At 39.6% G+C, this 18,504-nt stretch overlaps 1 protein-coding gene, 1 long non-coding RNA gene and 1 pseudogene across 2 annotated transcripts in view; 1 reads left to right on the forward strand and 2 right to left on the reverse strand.

The window, feature by feature from the left end:
• LOC126720957 (uncharacterized) overlaps nucleotides 1–18,504 on the reverse strand; it is a 75,905-nt gene that overhangs the window by 39,258 nt on the left and 18,143 nt on the right. The gene's annotated exons all lie outside the window — the stretch shown is intronic.
• LOC126720953 (probable pre-mRNA-splicing factor ATP-dependent RNA helicase DEAH3) lies at nucleotides 8,126–10,302 on the forward strand (annotated as a pseudogene).
• Nucleotides 10,870–11,690, reverse strand: LOC126720967 (uncharacterized). The gene is made up of 2 exons (XR_007653757.1): nucleotides 11,455–11,690; nucleotides 10,870–11,183 (listed from the first exon to the last, which is right to left on the reverse strand). It is a non-coding gene; the product is annotated as an uncharacterized LOC126720967 (long non-coding RNA).

The following is an 18,504-nucleotide window of genomic DNA, read 5'->3' on the forward strand; positions in this document are numbered from 1 at the left end:
TAAATTTGCCTTAGTTTTCCAAGAGGGTAATTGGAAGTTTAGAAAAAAAAATAACCAAAAAAAAAAAAAAAAAAAGAGTCTAACAACATATAAAACATTTAGAAAAAGAAAAGGAAAATTAGCACGATTGAAACTAACTCTTGAAAGTCAATAGAGGCTTTTTTGACCTGAGATTTATTCCTTGTACTCTAAATCTCCTCATGGCTAATGTTAAAAAAAAACAGCATCATAAACACATAAGCTCTCGTTGTGTCCTATTGCATGATTGCACATCTTGTAAAGTTGCTTGCATCCTGTGAAGTTGTTTATTTTTTATTAGCTTATATATATATTAGATAAATATACATTATAGATTACCCATTTACGTTAATTAGGAATTACTATTATACTATATAACTCATTCACAATGAATATCGGTTTTATCTCAATAATCAAATAGATATAAGTATATAACTCTCCAACTCATGCACATGTCTAACTCTTCCTAACTATGCACGTTGGTTTTTTTTTTTTTTTTTTTTTTTTTTTTTTTTTTTTTTAACTTTAAAATTTCATGAGATAGCATTATCAAGAATCTAAAAAATTGTTGTTATTTTTATTTAAAAATTAGTTATAAAGCAATAGTTGATAAGAACAAATAAGAAGTTGTTTTTATCTATAAATGTGTGTAAGTGTGAAGTTAAAATCTAAATCTAAAAAATAAGGAGCGTGTGAAGAGAAAATCCAAAAAAAAAAAAAAAAAAGGAAAAAAAGTAACCTTGTTTGAAGAGGGAATCTAGAGATTTAAAAAAAAAAAAAAAAAAAGTGATGCTACTGTTTATTTTTACGTGTAGTAATATAATATAAGTAAAAAAAATATAGTAAAAAATATATTAATAATAAAATGATTAGAATTCTAAATTGGTATGATAGTTTTAAATTTTCATTTCTATAATATCATCTAATTTATAACATTTGACTTGTTTTGTCCGTAGCTTAATAAGATTGCCATCATATCTTGTTGTATTAATCTTATCAACTTTTTCTCTCACTGTCTCTCTCCTTTGAGACGGCCTGCGACGATGAAATCCTAATGCCTGTATAGGCCTCCTTTTCCCCATTTCGGTGGAACCTCCTCTCTTCTCTAACTCTTCACTACCCACCCTCACTAGCCATGGACGACCTCACTGGACGATGGGCAAAGCTATCACTCAACACACAAGAAAGTCAAACCGTCCTTCTTGCATCCGATATTGAAGATAATAGTAAGGTCCTTGTCATAAAGCTTTTCACCAAACGCAAAGCTAGCATGGAAGCTCTATCAAGAACCTTTAAAAGCATGTGGCGCTCCATACAAGACTTCGAACTTCGAGATCTCGAATCCAATTCGGTTTTGATTCTTTTCTCTAGTGAAGCCGACTCCCTTAAAATCCTTGACCAGCAACCATGGTCTTTTGACAAGTACCTGATTAGTTTCTATAAACCGACAGTGAAGGAGTTCATTGACGATGCCAAGTTCAACAGCGCCTCATTCTGGATTCAAGTGCACAACTTACCCTTCAGCCGAATGAATCGCGCCAATGCAGAAGCTATTGGGCGATCCCTGGATAAACTAAAACAAGTTGATGTGTTGCCAACTGAAGAATGTCGCAGTCGTTTCTCCAAATCCTAGTTGACATTGATATCAACCAACCCCTTTCTTGTGATCGTTTTGTAGACTTGGGTGACTCGGATCCACTCTGGATCTCGCTCCAATACGAAAGGCTACCCGTGTACTGCTACTGGTGTGGCCTCCTGAATCATGACGAGAAAGACTGCCAAACTTGGATTGACAATGGCGACTCACTGACGAAAGAAGAGCAGCAGTACGGGCCTTGGCTCTGGGCAACCGTACACAACATCCAGCAACCACAAACTGTGAACACCAAGACAAGACAAACCACACCGCCACCCCCACCTCACCGCCCCACTCCTTTCCCTCCACAAAACCGACCCCACCAACGGCAAACACCTCGGACCCACCACTACCACCATCATCGTCTGACACCAGCGTGACTTTAGCACCACTTTCCAAACATACCCCCACAAATAAGGAAATAATATCAAATCATGATCTTTTCCATGCACACATTACGGAAATTGACCACACCATAAATTACCCTCCAAATACAAACTCCATGCAATTGGTAGAATCCTACCCACGTGCCCATGAAAATACTTCCATATATGAGCCCTTAAAGTCAACTACTCCACGAAAAGACATCACTACCTCAACAGGACCTTACCTCCATTACACCTGAACCACACATCTCAAACTCACACCTAAGCTGCAACACTGAATCTTTGGTGGGCCCAAAAATTGGCACATGGAGCAGACTTAGGCCACCGGCCCATGCAATGGACACCTCTAAAAAAACTGAACAGGTGCTTGGCCCAAAACGTAAGTGTAATAACACTGAACCATATATTGCGATTCTCACAGACAAAAAGAAAAAACGCCTAGATGATAAAACAAAGGCTCTGGGTAAACTTTTGGTGAACAACTTGGGATCGGCGGTGGCTGCTACGTAGCACCGCCAGATGCAATGAATATAATAAGATGGAACTGTCGGGGGCTTGGGAACCCCCAAACAGTTAACGCTCTCAAGAGAGCACAGAAGAAAAAAGCTCTCATTTGTGTGTTCTTAATGGAGACAAAACTCACCACTGAACAACTGAATAGCATGAAATAGAATTGGGATTATAACCAAGGACTTGTAGTGTCCAGTGATGGCTTTAGTGGTGGACTAGCTCTTCTTTGGAAACCCAATACACAGGTACATGTCCAAAATTTCTCACGGTGGTTTATTGATGCCTATATTTTGTGTAATGACACAGGTTTGAAATTGAGGCTAACCGGCTTTTACGGATAACCTAATACGAGCAAAAGGGAGGAAACATGGACCTTACTCGAGTCTTTAAAACCCTCAAATAATCTTCCATGGTTGTGCCTTGGAGACTATAATGAGATCATCAGCCAAACAGAAAAGAGTGGAGGGAGATTGCGGCCAACTAGACAAATGGACCGGTTCCACAAAGTGATCCATCACTGTGGTTTCATGGACTTGGGCTATAATGGCTCTCCATTTACTTGGTCTTGAAATCATCCAGTTGATGGCCAAACCTACATCTGCTTGGACGGAGCACTTGCCACCATAACTTGGAAGTCACTTTTCCAAAACACTGTCGTACAGCATGTGCCAACGTCCGCTTCGAATCACTTCATGCTCATAGTCAATCTCCCTTCAATACGACATTGACGACCTAAATCACAGCCTCCATTCTGCTTTGAAGCAATATGGTTAAAGGACCCTTACTGTGCTGAAGTCATTCAAGAAGCATGGATGGAAAGGCTCTACAAACCGGAGGGTACACCTATCACAAACTGCCATGACAGTTGCAGAGCTTCCTTAACATCATGGAACAAAATGAAATTTGGCCATGTTGGATGCCAAATAGCAAGGTTGGAACAGGAGTTGTAGGCACTTGATCACCAGCCACAACAAAAATTTGAACGAATCCAGGAAGTCCCTTGATTATTGGCTGGACACAGAAAACACCATGTGGCACCAACGGGCAAAGCAAATGTGGATCATAGATGAAGATCGAAACACATCTTTTTTCCACCAATAGGCATCCAACTGCAAGCAGAAAAACTTCATTGAAGGTTTAACTGATGAACATGGCAGGTGGCAGACTAATGATCACTCAATGGAACATATTACTTTGGGCTATTTCTCTAATATTTTTCACTCCAATGGTCCAACAGACACTTCGGCAGTTGTTGCAACAATCAAACCAGTTGTTATTGACTCTATGAACAGATTCTTGTGCCAAACCTTCCAGGTAGATGAGGTCCACCGAGCATTAAAGCAGATGCATTCAAAGCAATCACCGGGTCCTGATGGTATGCCTCCTTTATTTTACCAACACTTTTGGTCTTTATCTGGTGATTGTGGTACTAAAGCTGTACTTGATTATTTAAATTTGAGCATTATTCCCCTTAAGTTTAATGAAACTCATATTATTCTTATTCCTAAAGTCAAGAACCCTACAAAAATAACACAATACAGACCCATAAGCTTGAGCAATGTCATCTCGAGGCTAGCCTCAAAAGTCATTGCAAACAGACTTAAGAGGTTCCTACCAAAAATAATCAGTGAACACCAGAGTGCCTTTATGGCCGACCGCTTTATTACTGATAATGTCTTGGTCGCTTTTGAAACAATGCGCTACTTAAACCAGAAAAGAAATGGTAAAATAGGGGAGATGGCCTTAAAGCTTGACATGAGTAAAGCTTTTGATAGAGTGGAATGGGGTTGCTTTCGGGATATCATGCATAAGATGGGTTTTGATAAAAAAATGGGTGAACCTTATAATGCAATGTGTTACTTTAGTTACATATTCTGTCAAGTTAAACGGTAAGCCTCGTGACCACATCATCCCTTCTCAGGGTTTGAGGCAAGGGGACCTCATTTCTCCTTTCCTTTTTCTGTTTTGTGTAGAGGGACTCTCATCTCATTTCCAACAGGCCACAGCAACTGGTCTACTTAAAGGAATAGTAGCCTGCCCACTCGGCCCACAGATTTCACATCTCTTTTTTACAGATGACAATATTATTTTATGCTAAGCTACCCGGGAAGACTGGACAAATTCTTGAGACATATGAGCATGCATCTAGGCAAAAAATAAACCGGGAGAAAACCTCTCTCTTCTTCAGTCGAAACACCACACAGGACCTGCAGGAAGAGATCAAGCAATGCTTTGGTGCTGAGGTTATACAACAGTATGAAACCTACCTTGGCCTACCCTTGCTCATAGGTAGATAAGAAAAGAACACCTTCCGTGCTCTGAAGGAAAGATTAGACAATAAGCTTTCAAGATGGAAAGAAAAGCTACTCTCCCAGGTAGGAAAGGAGATTCTCATTAAAGCAGTCACCCAAGCAATCTCAACTTACACAATGAGTGTTTTCAAACTCCCAGATACACTTTGTGATGAGATGACTGGCATGGTGCGCTCCTTCTGGTGGGGCCAAACAAATGGAAGAAATAAAATGGCATGCTTGTCATGGGATAAAGTCTATGTTCCAAAATCTGATGGTGGCTTAGGATTTCGAAATCTAAAGGATTTCAACTTGGCACTTCTCGCCAAGCAAGGATGGAGACTTCAAACAAACACCCATTCCCTAGTTCACCGTGTTCTCAAAGCTCGCTACTTCCCAAATACTGACTTCCTACATGCAGAGTTGGGCTCAGAACCTTCCTTTGCTTGGAGAAGCATCATGGTTGCCCAAGAGGTGGTTAAGATAGGCAGCAGATGGCAAGTGGGAAATGGCTCCTTGATCCAGATTTGGCTTGACAAGTGGCTGCCTACACATTCCACTTTTCGAGTCACCTTGCCGACAGGCACACTACCTCAAGACTCACGGGTTTGCACTCTCATAGATGATGAAACGGGTGAAAGGAAAGCAGACATGATTCGACAACACTTCTTGCCAGCTGATGCCGATGCAATCTTGGGAATACCAAGGAGCCGAAATCCCATTAGAGACCGCTTAATATGGGCTTATACTCCCAAGAGGTATATTCACTATTAATAGTGCTTATAAGGTGGCACTATCCTTATCTCCCCATGCAATTGCAAACCCATGCACCACGTCACATGGATCTGACCATACCCACTTCTGGCGCACAATATGGGCCCTCAACATTCCAAATAAAATCAAGACCTTCACATGGAAGGCATGCCACAACGCACTACCCACCAAAGTAAACCTCTGTCACCATGGAATCCTAGAGGAGGCTCTATGTGAAACATGTGGACTAAGTGAAGAGACAAGCGGACACTTATTCTGGGATTGCACAAAAGCCCATGAGACTTGGAATATAGCTGCACTACCCATTGATATCCATGCCGTACACTACAGGGAATTCGTGGACTTCATTTGGCATCTCATCTTCATCCAACATGTAGGCAAGGAGCTGCTTGAGCTGGTGGTCACCATTGCATGGTGTATGTGGTATACAAGGAACAAAGCCCGCCACCACACGACAGTCCAGCCAAGAGATAATCTTCAAAGCCCGAAGCATGATTGAGAGCTACCAGCTTGCTCGCCTGGCAAAACCTCGTCATAAGGAACCAGCAGATATACAGTGGACTCCGCCGAACTTCCCGTGGTACAAGATCAACCGTCTCCAAGTCTGTGGGAATTGGTGTTGTGGTACGTGACCATGAGGGGTCAGTTGTGGCAGCTCTGAGCAAGTGCATGCCACTGCCGTTGGGACCTCTTGAAGCCGAAGCAAAAGCCATACATGAAGCAGTCACTTTCGCCAAATATATTGGACTCCAGGACGTCATTTTCGAGACAGACTCTGCCATTCTTTCAACTGCCCTGAATGATATCTCCACGGCACCAACCAGCATTGACAATGTCATACAGGACACTCATCATAGCTTGCAAGCTTTTCGAAGAACACAGATACAGCATGTTAAGCGAATTGGAAATAAGTCGGCACACACTTTGGCCCATCATACCAAAGGAATAGATGACTTTGTTACTTGGATTGAGGAAACTCCACCATGTATTGAACTTTTTGTTTTTCAGGATGCTCTATCTGTTTAGTAATAAAATACACCTATTTCTCATTAAAAAAAAAAAAAAAAAAAAAAAAAAAAAAAAAAAAAAAAGATTGCCATCATTTTTAATAGTACAATAAATAAGTATATATCCATTAGGAACATTATGTATAGCGTTTAGGTTCATAGAGCTATAGAAGTCTAAGAAGTATTTGTTAAAAAAAAAAAGAGAGTAAAAAATAGATTAATAAATTAAGTAAAAAAATAGTAAAAAATAAATTAATAATAAAATGATTAGAATTTGGATTGTAATCCAATTCAAATTTTCATCAAGTTAGAAATTATAAAAGAAGAAGATAAGAACAAAATATATATATATATATATATATATTTTTTTTTTTAATCTAAATTTTTTTTTTCAATTTAATGAAACCACTTGGTACAACCACGGCTTCTAATCCCAATTTTTATTATATAATATATGATATGATATATAGATATAGATTTAGATATAAATAAGACAATGTATCATCAATTATGTTTGTTGACCATTTTATAGACGTGTTGTTTCCATTAATTCTGTATGTTATAATTTTTTTTTTTTGTTAATCCATATATATGTTATAATTGAAGTGTTGTATATGTTGTGGCCTATATGAAGATATACCAAGATGAAATCCTTTAATGAAATTTAAGCTGCGTTTGGATTGCGCTGATTTCTAGCGCGTTTGCGTTTTTCCCTTTTTTTTTTTTCACGTGTTTTTTAGACTTGTGGTTACTGTTTATGTACTGTTCAATGAACAGTAACCGCAAATTTTGACTTTTCAAACTTTTTTTAGCCAATCAGTGCACATCGTGTACTGTTCACGGACCCACAAATTTCACTTTTCAGCAACTTTTTCATTAAAAATTGGTCCCACGGTACTATTCACACATTTAAAAATTATTTTGCTACAGTATTTTTCAGTTTTCAGTTTCAGTTTTCAGTTTTCAGTTATATCCAAACGGATCCTTATTCTTAATGGGATTAGGATCTTGTTTTCAAGGGTTTCTAGCATTATTAGGATTCTGGATCTTAATCTTGAAACCATTGATGTTTGATTTATAAATTTTAATTTATTAAATCAAAAGGTATTTTTTATGGAAAATAATAGATTATTGTTATTATTAAAATCCTGTTTATCCACGTAGAAAAAGGAATCCCAATATAATTAGGATTGGAAGTTAATTAGTGGATTGAACCGTACGGTCATGCTTTTATTTTTTGAGCAAAGAACGATTAAGTCGGTTACTCTATCTCCCACCCTAAGTCGGTCATGTTCTTATATGTATCACAAGGCGAAGTTGTGAAATAGAAGTAGATACATACTTTCATACCTATAGGATAACTCCCTCTCTCACTCTCACCCTAAATTCTCTCTCTCTCTCTCTCTCTCTCTCTCTCTCTCTCTCTAAAATTAGTCAAATCTCATAGCTAATCGGAGCAATAGAGTTCTGTGCGGTTCGTATTGTTAGGGTTAGTGTTTACTGATGGGAATGGAGAGGAAGAGGAAGGTGAGCTTGTTGGACACGGTGTACAAGTCGAAGATCGCCAAAATCAACAGCGGCGGCTTCTCGTCCTCTGCGGCAAGTGGTAGTATTATTGGTGGAGGCCCTGGGATCAATAGCTGGACGGGAAGGCCGTACTCGCAAAGATACTATGAGATTTTGGTGAAGCGGAGAGACTTGCCTGTTTGGCACCAAAAAGAAGAGTTCTTGCAAGTTCTCAAGGCAAACCAGACTGTCATCCTAGTCGGCGAGACCGGTAGTGGCAAAACCACTCAGATTCCCTATTTCGTTTTGGAAGCGATCGATATAAAAACAACTCCAGATAAGCGCAAGAAGATGATGGTTGCGTGCACCCAACCTCGTCTGCTATGTCTGTTTCTCGCCGTGTTGCCGAAGAGATGGATGTAACTATCGGAGAAGAGGTTGGTTATAGTATCCGTTTCGAAGACTGCAGCAGTGGAAGAACAGTTTTGAAGTATTTAACAGATGGTATGCTTTTAAGAGAAGCAATGACAGATCCGCTTTTGGAACGCTACAAGGTCATAATTCTTGATGAGGCTCACGAAAGAACATTGGCAACTGATGTTCTGTTTGGACTTCTAAAGCAAGTTTTGACAAATAGACCTGACCCGAAACTAGTTGTAATGAGTGCTACTCTTGAGGTTGAAAATTTTCAGAGTTATTTTGATGCACCGCTTATGAAAGTTCCTGGGAGGCTTCATCCGGTAGAAATATTTTACACTAAAAAGCCTGAAAGTGACTACTTGGATGCAGCAATCCGAACAGTTGTGCAAATTCATAGGAGTGAAACTCCTGGAGATGTACTTGTGTTCCTCACTGGTGAGGAGGAGATAGAAGATGCATGTCGAAAAATAACGAAAAAAGTAGCAAATATGGGTGACCAGGTGGGACCTGTCAAAGTAGTGCCTTTGTATTCTTCTCTTTCTCCGGCTATGCAGCAGAAGATATTTGAACCGGCTCCGCCTCCTTTGAAAGAGGGTGGTCCTGCTGGAAGGAAGATTGTGGTGTCAACAAACATTGCCGAAACTTCTTTGACCATTGATGGTATAGTGTATGTGGTTGACCCTGGGTTTGCAAAACAAAAAGTTTATGACCCACGAATGCGTGTGGAATCGTTGTTGGTATCTCTGATCTCCAAGGCTAGTGCACACCAGAGATCAGGGCGTGCGGGAAGAACTCAACCTGGAAAATGCTTTCGACTTTACACCGAGAAAAGTTTCCAGAATGATCTTCAACCACAGACCTATCCAGAAATGTTAAGATCAAACCTTGCAAATACGGTTCTTACTTTGAAGAAAATGGGGATAAATGATCTAGTGCATTTTGATTTTATGGATGCCCCTGCTCCAGAGACATTGATGCGGGCTTTAGAGGCTTTGAATTACCTGGGAGCGATAGATGATGATGGAAATCTGACAAAGCTGGGCGAAATTATGAGTGAATTTCCATTGGATCCTCAGATGACAAAGATGCTCGTAGTTAGCCCTGAGTTCAACTGTTCAAATGAAATTCTGTCAATTTCTGCCATGCTTTCAGTACCCAATTGCTTTGTCAGGCCTAGGGAGGCTCAGGAAGCTGCTGATGAAGCAAAAGCTAGGTTTGGGCACATCGATGGAGATCACCTCACGCTCTTGAATGTGTATCATGCATACAAGCAAAACAACGAGGACCCATTATGGTGCTATGAGAACTTCATCAACCAAAGGGTGTTGAAGGCTGCTGATAATGTTCGACAACAGCTCATGCGTATCATGGCCAGGTTTAACCTCAGGTTGTGCAGCACTAATTTCAACAGCCGTGATTACTACATCAACATAAGGAAGGCTATGGTAGCAGGATATTTCATGCAGGTAGCTCACCTGGAACGTACTGGACACTACTTGACAGTGAAGGACAACCAAGTGGTGCACTTGTATCCATCAAATTGCTTGGATCACAAGCCGGAGTGGGTCATTTATAATGAAGATGTTCAAACAAAAAGTAATTACATTCGGACGGCGACTGATATTCGTGGTGAATGGATAATTGATATAGCACCACATTATTATGATCTGACGAACTTCCCCCTGTGTGAGGCTAAGCGTGTTCTTGAGAAGCTTTACAAGAAGCGGGAGAAGGAGAGCAGGAACAGAAAGTGATATGTTTTCAGCACTGGCATCTTTCAACTCCTTTTTTGCCTTTTCTCAACGGAAAGGAGGAGGAGCCAATTCTTTCGTTATATATATATTAGCCATTGTGTAACTCTCAGGAGGGCCAGCTCGGCGCAGTGAAATCGGTGTAAATTTGGCAATGTTTCTGTACCATAAACTAGTGCTAGTTTTAGTGAACTATAATTTTCTATTGTATTGATTATCTTAATTTATTCTGGATTTGATGGTTTCAAAAAAATAAATAAATAAATAAAGCATGATTGGGGTTTTTTTTTTTTTTTTTTTTTGAAGAATGATTGGGGTTCTCAGTTTTCTAGTTGACATCAAAGATTCATTCAACAACTAATGAACACAACTAAGTAGTACCAGCAACAGATATTAATTTATTTTCTAGTTGAAAGTAATTTTATTTTCTTATTTACGAGGGCCTTTGATAGTTGCTTGTAGCAATTGTTCGAATCGATATTTTCAAGGGCCTTTGATAGTTTTGTTTTCTGGGTGTAAAATTGAAGTCATTCAGGTTGAACCTGAAGAAAAAATTGCAGAGGACAGTGATACTACCTAATTGAAATACTTTCTAATGCTTACGATATTTAAAATATAGAATCGCAGCATAGGGAAGATGCCATTGCACACAATTTTGGCCAGTATTATATCAGCCTCATAACTTGTTAGGATTATGCACAAGATAATCTTGAAAGCTGTTCCAGAATTTGCAATTCTTGTGTCCCATTTCTTAGAGTTTTTCATTACTTCAGAAAAAGAAATGAGAATAAGAAATAGGAACAAATGTGCATTGACTGTAGTTAAGATCTGCATGAAATGTATAACTTGTAAGAAGCATTTCAGGCATCACTGCCGCCAAAAGCCTGCATCCAAATAGAACAAGAAGTGAGAATTATAGATGTCTCCAGGAAAGCTAGAATCCAAGATATTAAAAGTTAAAGATTGAAGGCTCTCATTCTCAACATTTCAAACTTCATTTTAAATTCCAACATTGACGTAATGATTGATTAGTAAATATCTGTTTAAAGTTAAAGATAGAAGGCTCTTAACATTTTCGAACTTCTTCTTTAATTCCAATATTGACAGAATGATTAATTAGTAAATATATGTTAAAAATAAAGAATGTAAACCTACCTCATTACTCATTAGGCTACTTTCTTTGCCATTTCCTGACAACACCTCTCCCCATAGTGGAGTTATTTTTGAATATCATTCATAGGAGAAACCGTTAGTCCTTCAAACTAGCCTTCAATTAAATATGCATATCTTGTCTTCATAGGAAGGAAAGGAACAAAAAAATGACACAAAGTTCTGATTATGCATGTTGAAACCTCAAAAAATCAATTGCAAAATAGGGATATAAAGGGAAAAAAAAATTATAATGTTGCACACCAAAGTAGTAGTAGTAATTAATAATAACAATAATAATCATTGATGCTATTTAAATTTGTCACAATTTTGGAATTATATTGATAATGACAAAGCGATTATGAAAAGTATTTAGTGAATCTAATACTGCTATCGAATTCCTCAACTATTAAACACCTCAACAATTATCCACCCAAAAAAAAAAAAAATATCACTGCAATAGAGAAACCACAATGCAGCAAACTTCTAAGAGGATCTCAAACACACACATACATATAAAATTTAATAATTTGTTATAGACAAGAAAACAAGTAGAATCGCACTATTTAAGAGAACATAGAATAACCTGCTTGCCATTGATGACATGGGTCTCTTGGATCATCTGGTCAACAACAGAAGGATCCTCATAGGTTATCAAACCAAATTCCCTTGGTCGATGTGTATGCCGGTCTTTCATGATAACAGAATCTGTTATCTTTCCATACTTCTCAAAGTAACTCACCAAGGTTTCTGAACTCAGTCAAATACCAACAAGAACTACATCATATATATAATATATCACACATTCAAATAATACCCATCAACAGAAACAAACACGCAAAAAACAGTAACTTTTCACACACAACAACAATAGTAAACCCCCCCCCCCCCCCATTACAGATTCAAAAATACTCATCAAGAGAATCATAGAAAAGAATAGAATGCTCTCTCTTACCGTAGGTGGTGTCCTTGGCTAAGCCTACAATGAAGATTTTACTGCACCAAAATAAAACAAAAAAGAGAAAAAAAAAAATCAAAACCCAGAAAAACCCATTAACCATAGGCCTAGCTCATAGACATTTATAGCACAGAGAGAGAGAGAGAGAGAGAGAGAGAACCCAGGACTGGCACCATCGCCGTAGTGTGGGTTGTCGTTCCTCCTGGAATCCCTGGGGGTGGTGGTGTTAAGGTTCGAGATTGGATGTGCGTGTGCGTGTGCGTGTGCGTGTGCGTGAGCGTGAGAGAGAGAGAGAGAGAAGTATGAGATCGAGATTTGAGAAATCAGAAAGAGGGTCTTAAACCCATAGTTTTAAAAACCGGACCGGACCGGCCGGTCCGACCGGTTCAACTGGGAACCGGTCTCTAATCCGGTCCGGTTTTGATATAAAACCGAAAATCATTAAAAAACCGATGAACAGTAAAAACCGTCTGGTTCAACTTGAGAACCGGAAAAACCGGAGGTCGAACCGGTTAATGACCGGTTGGAATTTTTTTTGATTTTCCTGGGAAAGCTACGTCGTTTTGCTGCCGTTTTGGTGCTTTGAATTTCCACAAATGTCCTAAAATGTAGAAACAAACCCTAACTCCTAACTCCTAAGCCTAAAGTTCTCTGACTCTCCCATTCCCATCTCACTCACGAAATCACTCTGCCTCAGCCCTCAGCCTCACGATCACTCTGCCTCAGCCTCAAATCTCAACTCTCTCATCTCACAATCGGTCAAGCACTCAAGCTCTCTCTGCGTCACGCACCGCACACCGGCACCGGCACCGTTACGCACCGCGCACAAGCTCTCTCAGCTGAGGTTTTTTCTTCTTTCTTTTTTCCAAGCCCGCCCTCGCCCTCGCCCTCTCCCTCGCCCTCACTCTTTGCTTCGCGCACAGCGGCAGTGGCACCATCTCCCTCAGATCGGTCAAGTTGAGGTTTTTTCCTTTTTCTTTTTTCCAAGCCAGCCCTCGCCCTCGCCCTCGCCCTCACTCTCTGCTTCGCGCACAGCAACAGCGGCAGCGGCAGCGGCACCCTCTCCCTCAGATCGGTCAAGTTGAGGGTTTTTTTTTTCTTTTTTCTAACCCCGCCCTCGCCCTCGCCCTCACTCTCTGCACTCTCTGGTTTTTTTTTTTTTTTTTTTTTTTTTTTTTTTTTTCCGGCTTCATCAGGTAATAAACTAATAGTTAATATATATATATATATATATATATATATGTGTGTGTGTGTGTGTGTGTGTGTGTGTATCTTTTTATTAGAAGACAAAGCTATAGATGAGTTGAGTTTGTTTGGATGTCCTTTGGCTTTGGATGCCCTACATTTTTTGTGGTTGGGTTTGGATGGTAACTTTGGTGGATTTGAAGCAAAACAGGGAGAATGATAAGCCAAGTCACCATTTTGAATAAATTGTTGAGTCTGTTGAATAGGATATGAATATGTGTATCTATTGAATAGAATAGAATATGAATGATAAGCCAAATCATTATTTTGTATAAATTGTTGACTGATTTTCCCTGTAATTGCCTAATTGGAGAAGGATTTTTTTATGGGCTTTCAATGACTTGTTGATAAATGTTGTAAATCAGTAAATGTGTGGCATTAAACTCTTTGTGATGTGCTAGTCATGAGTCTAATTATGTTTTTAGTATATTAAAAAATTATTAATTATTTATATAATTTAAATAAATATTAATTAAATTATTTATGACGTCACCGGTTCGACCATCGATCGGACCTCGGTCGGACCATAAAACCAGTAATTAGTTCATTTTCCGGTTCTTTCACCGTACCGGTTTTTAAAACCATGCTTAAACCATGGTCTTGAATGAACCGGCCCTATTTTAGAAGAATTTCTAGTTCAGTTAGAAAAAGCAGAAAAGGGAGGCCTAACTGCCACTAGGCCTTTTTCATCATTCCATATGTGAAGGAATAGTTACATTTCCATGTGGGCTTGGGTCACATACCCATCAAGGCCCACAATATTACAACCAAAGATTGTGATTTGAACAATCTTGATCAACCCATGTCAACACAAAGGTAAGAATTGGGTTCAGCGTTCAATTGTATTAAATTTATCCATATGATAATATGTATTCATTTTTGGATATGTATTATATTATCATCTAAATGGATCTAGTTCAAATCTAAGTCTGCCAACAAGCCCCTCAAGTTCTTGTCACAATTCTTTTTTGAAGATAATTATCATGCATATGGTGATATGGAAAAGCAACTATACTTGATGATCATACAACCATAAATCTTCATCAATTGCTTATATAAGATAGACCAATTCTTTGAATGAATCGGTTATTAAATGAAAAAAAGGTTAGGTTTAGTAAGATGAAACCCATAGACAAGGGTGACTCAACCGTTAGTCATTTAGCATCAAGCCCATTGCTCAATCTAATACAAGAATGGAGGTTAGTGGTACATTGTGGAAGAAAAAAAAAATGCTTACAGTCCATTTGGTTGAGTCAAAAACTAACACTGTGTTTGGTTGGGGTGAATTTAGGGGAGAAGGAAAACATAGGAAGGAAAATGTTGAGGAAAACAGTGTTTTCCACTGTTCAACAAGCTAAGGAAAATAGGAAGGGAGGAAAACCCGGCAAAAAATTTTCTTTCCCAGGCCTACAAATTTCATCCTCCCAAATCGGAAGGAAAAGCCTGGAGAGAAAATGCTCTCACAACACTTTTACCATAATACCCCATTCTGGAATCAAGTAAAAGAGAGAGAGAGAGAGAGAGAGAGAGAGAGAGAGAGTTGTGCTAAATAAGGAAGAAGATAAAAAAAGAAGGGGGATAGGGATAAGGAAGGACAACGTGTGGAGGAGAAAAAGAAGAAGAAAAAAAAAGAAAAGAAAAACGTATGGACGAAATGAAGGCTGGGAAAAGGGGAAATAATATAATGGATAAGAAAATGTTACTATAATATTTTCACAATAAATTTTAAATAACAGATTGTTATTAGTTAATATTGATGAGTAAAAAAATAATTTTAGTGGTGGGTTCAAATTAAAACTAGTAACAACTTTCCACATAAATTTTGTTGTGAAAATATTGCGAAAAATGTTATGGACGTAACACTTTTCATTGAAAAATATAATTGTTGGTAAATTTTATATTATTATTATTATTATTGATGGTGTCTAAAAATGACCAACTCCTAATTCGTCCATAGAGGTCGTCCATATAAAGGGTAAAAGAGTGAACACTCGTCCTTAGTCCACAAGGGTCACAAAGATTAGCTGCCTGTCCATCGTCCATAGAGATCTCTGGACGACGTCTCCTAACTGATGAACAATCTCCCATCCAACAGTGCTTAGGATGAGCCTAACAGCGGTTTAGACATGAAAAGATAACTGCTATAGCAGTAATCATGTTATATACTCTGGACTCCATGAAAATGGGGGAAGTTATCCAACGGATAACCATTTCCTAAACCTATAAAAGGGCACGAATCTCTGACCAGAAAAGGCTAAGTATTTTCCAGACACTATCTCTCTTTAAGTGTAGAATTCTTTGTTTCAGAAGAAAAGGCTAACTTTACCCTCAGAGGGTTTGTGACCGGCCAACCCCGATCTCCTCTGATCTCTTGTTTCTTATCTCTCAGGCCGTCAACATCATCACTATCCGTGCTGTTCAACTAACTGATTCCTTGATCGTTATCAGCTGGCACCGTCTGTGGGAAAATTGTTTTACAGTTTTCTTCTCCGTGACAAAAGGTTGATGGTACGGACCAAATCGAGGGCTACTAGCCCAGGCCATCAGGGAAGCAGAGATGCTTCAAGCAACCCTCATCGCGATCGCCAATCTGCACCGGTCATGCAGACTTCATCTGTCCAACATGTGCAATCAATGGCGACCACAATGGCGGAGTTGACTCGCCAAAACCAAGAGTTAAGAATGGAAATTAATCAAAGGAAGCAGGCACGTGAAGAACGTGAAAGAGGAGGACAAACACAGAGTCATGATGATAAAGAGAATACTGAGATTAGAAGTCAGTTAAGAGGCACCACTTCACGAACGGTACCACATTTGAAGGAAGAGATGGACCAAATGAAGAGAGTCATGGAGGAAATGAAAGAGAATATGAGAAGGGCAAATCCTATAGAAAATTTAGTCCACAGAACTTATTCCCCCTTTATGGCTTCTATCAACGGTCACCCTCTACCATCAAAGTTCAAGTTGCCTTCTCTGGATTCGTATGATGGAATACGGGACCCGTTTGATCACACTTCCACCTTTAAGACCATCATGCATCTTCAAGGGGTTCCCGACGAAATAATGTGTAGAGCCTTCCCTACTACCCTCAAGGGCCCAGCACGAGTTTGGTTCAGCAAAATACCCCCGAATTCGGTAAGTTCTTTTGAAGAGTTGAGCAAGTTGTTTGTTAATAACTTCATTGGAGGACAAAGACACAAGTGTTCCTCGTCCAGCTTATTGACCATAGAGTAGGGAAAGAACAAGAGCCTACGGTCGTTCATCACCCGTTTCAACAGAGAAGCCCTAAGTGTGGACGAGGTAGATGATAAGCTCTTATTGGCGGCTTTCCATAATGGGGTGAACTCGGATTTGTTTATACATAAACTCTATGAAAAAGAACCTCAGTCTATGGCCGAGCTCATCCATTCGGCTCAAAATTTTATGAATGCAGAAGACGCGATCATTTCTAAGAAGAGGAAGAGATTAGAGGCAAACCCTAGTCGCCATCCAGAGCAAGGTTCTCGTCCAAAGAAAGGACGAACGGAAGAGAGGAAAAACCGAGATAATAAGAAGCCAGGCTCTTCAGTGCGGAACCAGCAATATACCCCATTGAACGTGCCACTTGAGCAGGTCCTTATGCAAATCAAGGATGATCCTTCTTTGAAGTGACAGGAGAAAATGAAGGGAGATCCCAATAAGCGTAATAAAAACAAGTATTGTCGCTTCCATAGGGATCACAGTCATGATACAGACGAGTGTTTTGATCTAAAACAGCAAATTGAAAATCTCATACAGCAAGGGAAGTTGAGGAATTTCCTTGGACGAGACCACAGGGACGAGAAATTGAAAGGAAAGATGGAAGAATCATCACGACCACCGCTCGGAGAAATAAGAGTCATTATAGGGGGAATTCGACAGGCCAGTCATCCAAGTCTAAGAAAGCATACTTAAAGGTGGTGCAGAGTGTCCAACTTTCTGGATGATCACCAAGGGCGAGGTCTACGGACAAGCAAGCCATCACCTTTACGGATGAAGATGCTGAGAGAATTCATCACCTTCACGATGATGCTATCGTCATCTCCTTGCTCATTGCCGATTACACAACCAAAAGCGTGCTAGTGGACAACGGAAGCTCGGTGGACATTTTTTATTACCCAGCTTTTCAACAGATGAGGTTAGGACGAGACCAGCTCCGTCCAGTGAACTCCCCCCGGTAGGTTTTGGTGGAATGAAAGTACAGCCTGTGGGTACTATTGTATTATCAGTGGTAGTGGGGGCATACCCGTGACAATTCACCAAGGACGTGAACTTCCTTGTGGCAAATTGTTCATCCTCCTACAATGCCATAATTGGAAGGCCAACTTTAAATAGTTGGAAGGCTGTTACGTCCACCTACCACCTATCAATCAAGTTTCCAACAGAACACGGAGTGGGACAAGTGCAAGGAGACCAACTGGTAGCAAGAGAATGTTACCTAGCTATGTTGGCCATGGACGAACAAGTTCAAGCCATGAATATTGAAGAAAAGAGAGTTGTAGCAGAGCCTACCGAATCATTGGAAGATATTTCCTTGGATGAAAATAACCTTAAGAGGTGTACCAGGGTCAGAGCAAATCTAGAAAAAAAGATTAAGAAGGACCTCATCCAGTTTTTGAAGAAAAATATTGATGTGTTTTCATGGAGTCATGAGGACAAGTCGGGTATAGACCCTAATGTCATTACCCACCGTCTGAATGTATGTCCTTCCTCCAAGCCAGTGCGGCAAAAGAAAAGGGTGTTTGCCCCTAAGAGAGATGATGTTATCAAAGACAAGGTTCAGAAGTTTATTGTGGAGAAGTTTATTCGGGAAGTGTACTATCCGGATTGGTTGG

Source organism: Quercus robur, chromosome 4 (assembly GCF_932294415.1).
Source record: "Quercus robur chromosome 4, dhQueRobu3.1, whole genome shotgun sequence".
Lineage (NCBI taxonomy): Eukaryota > Viridiplantae > Streptophyta > Magnoliopsida > Fagales > Fagaceae > Quercus > Quercus robur.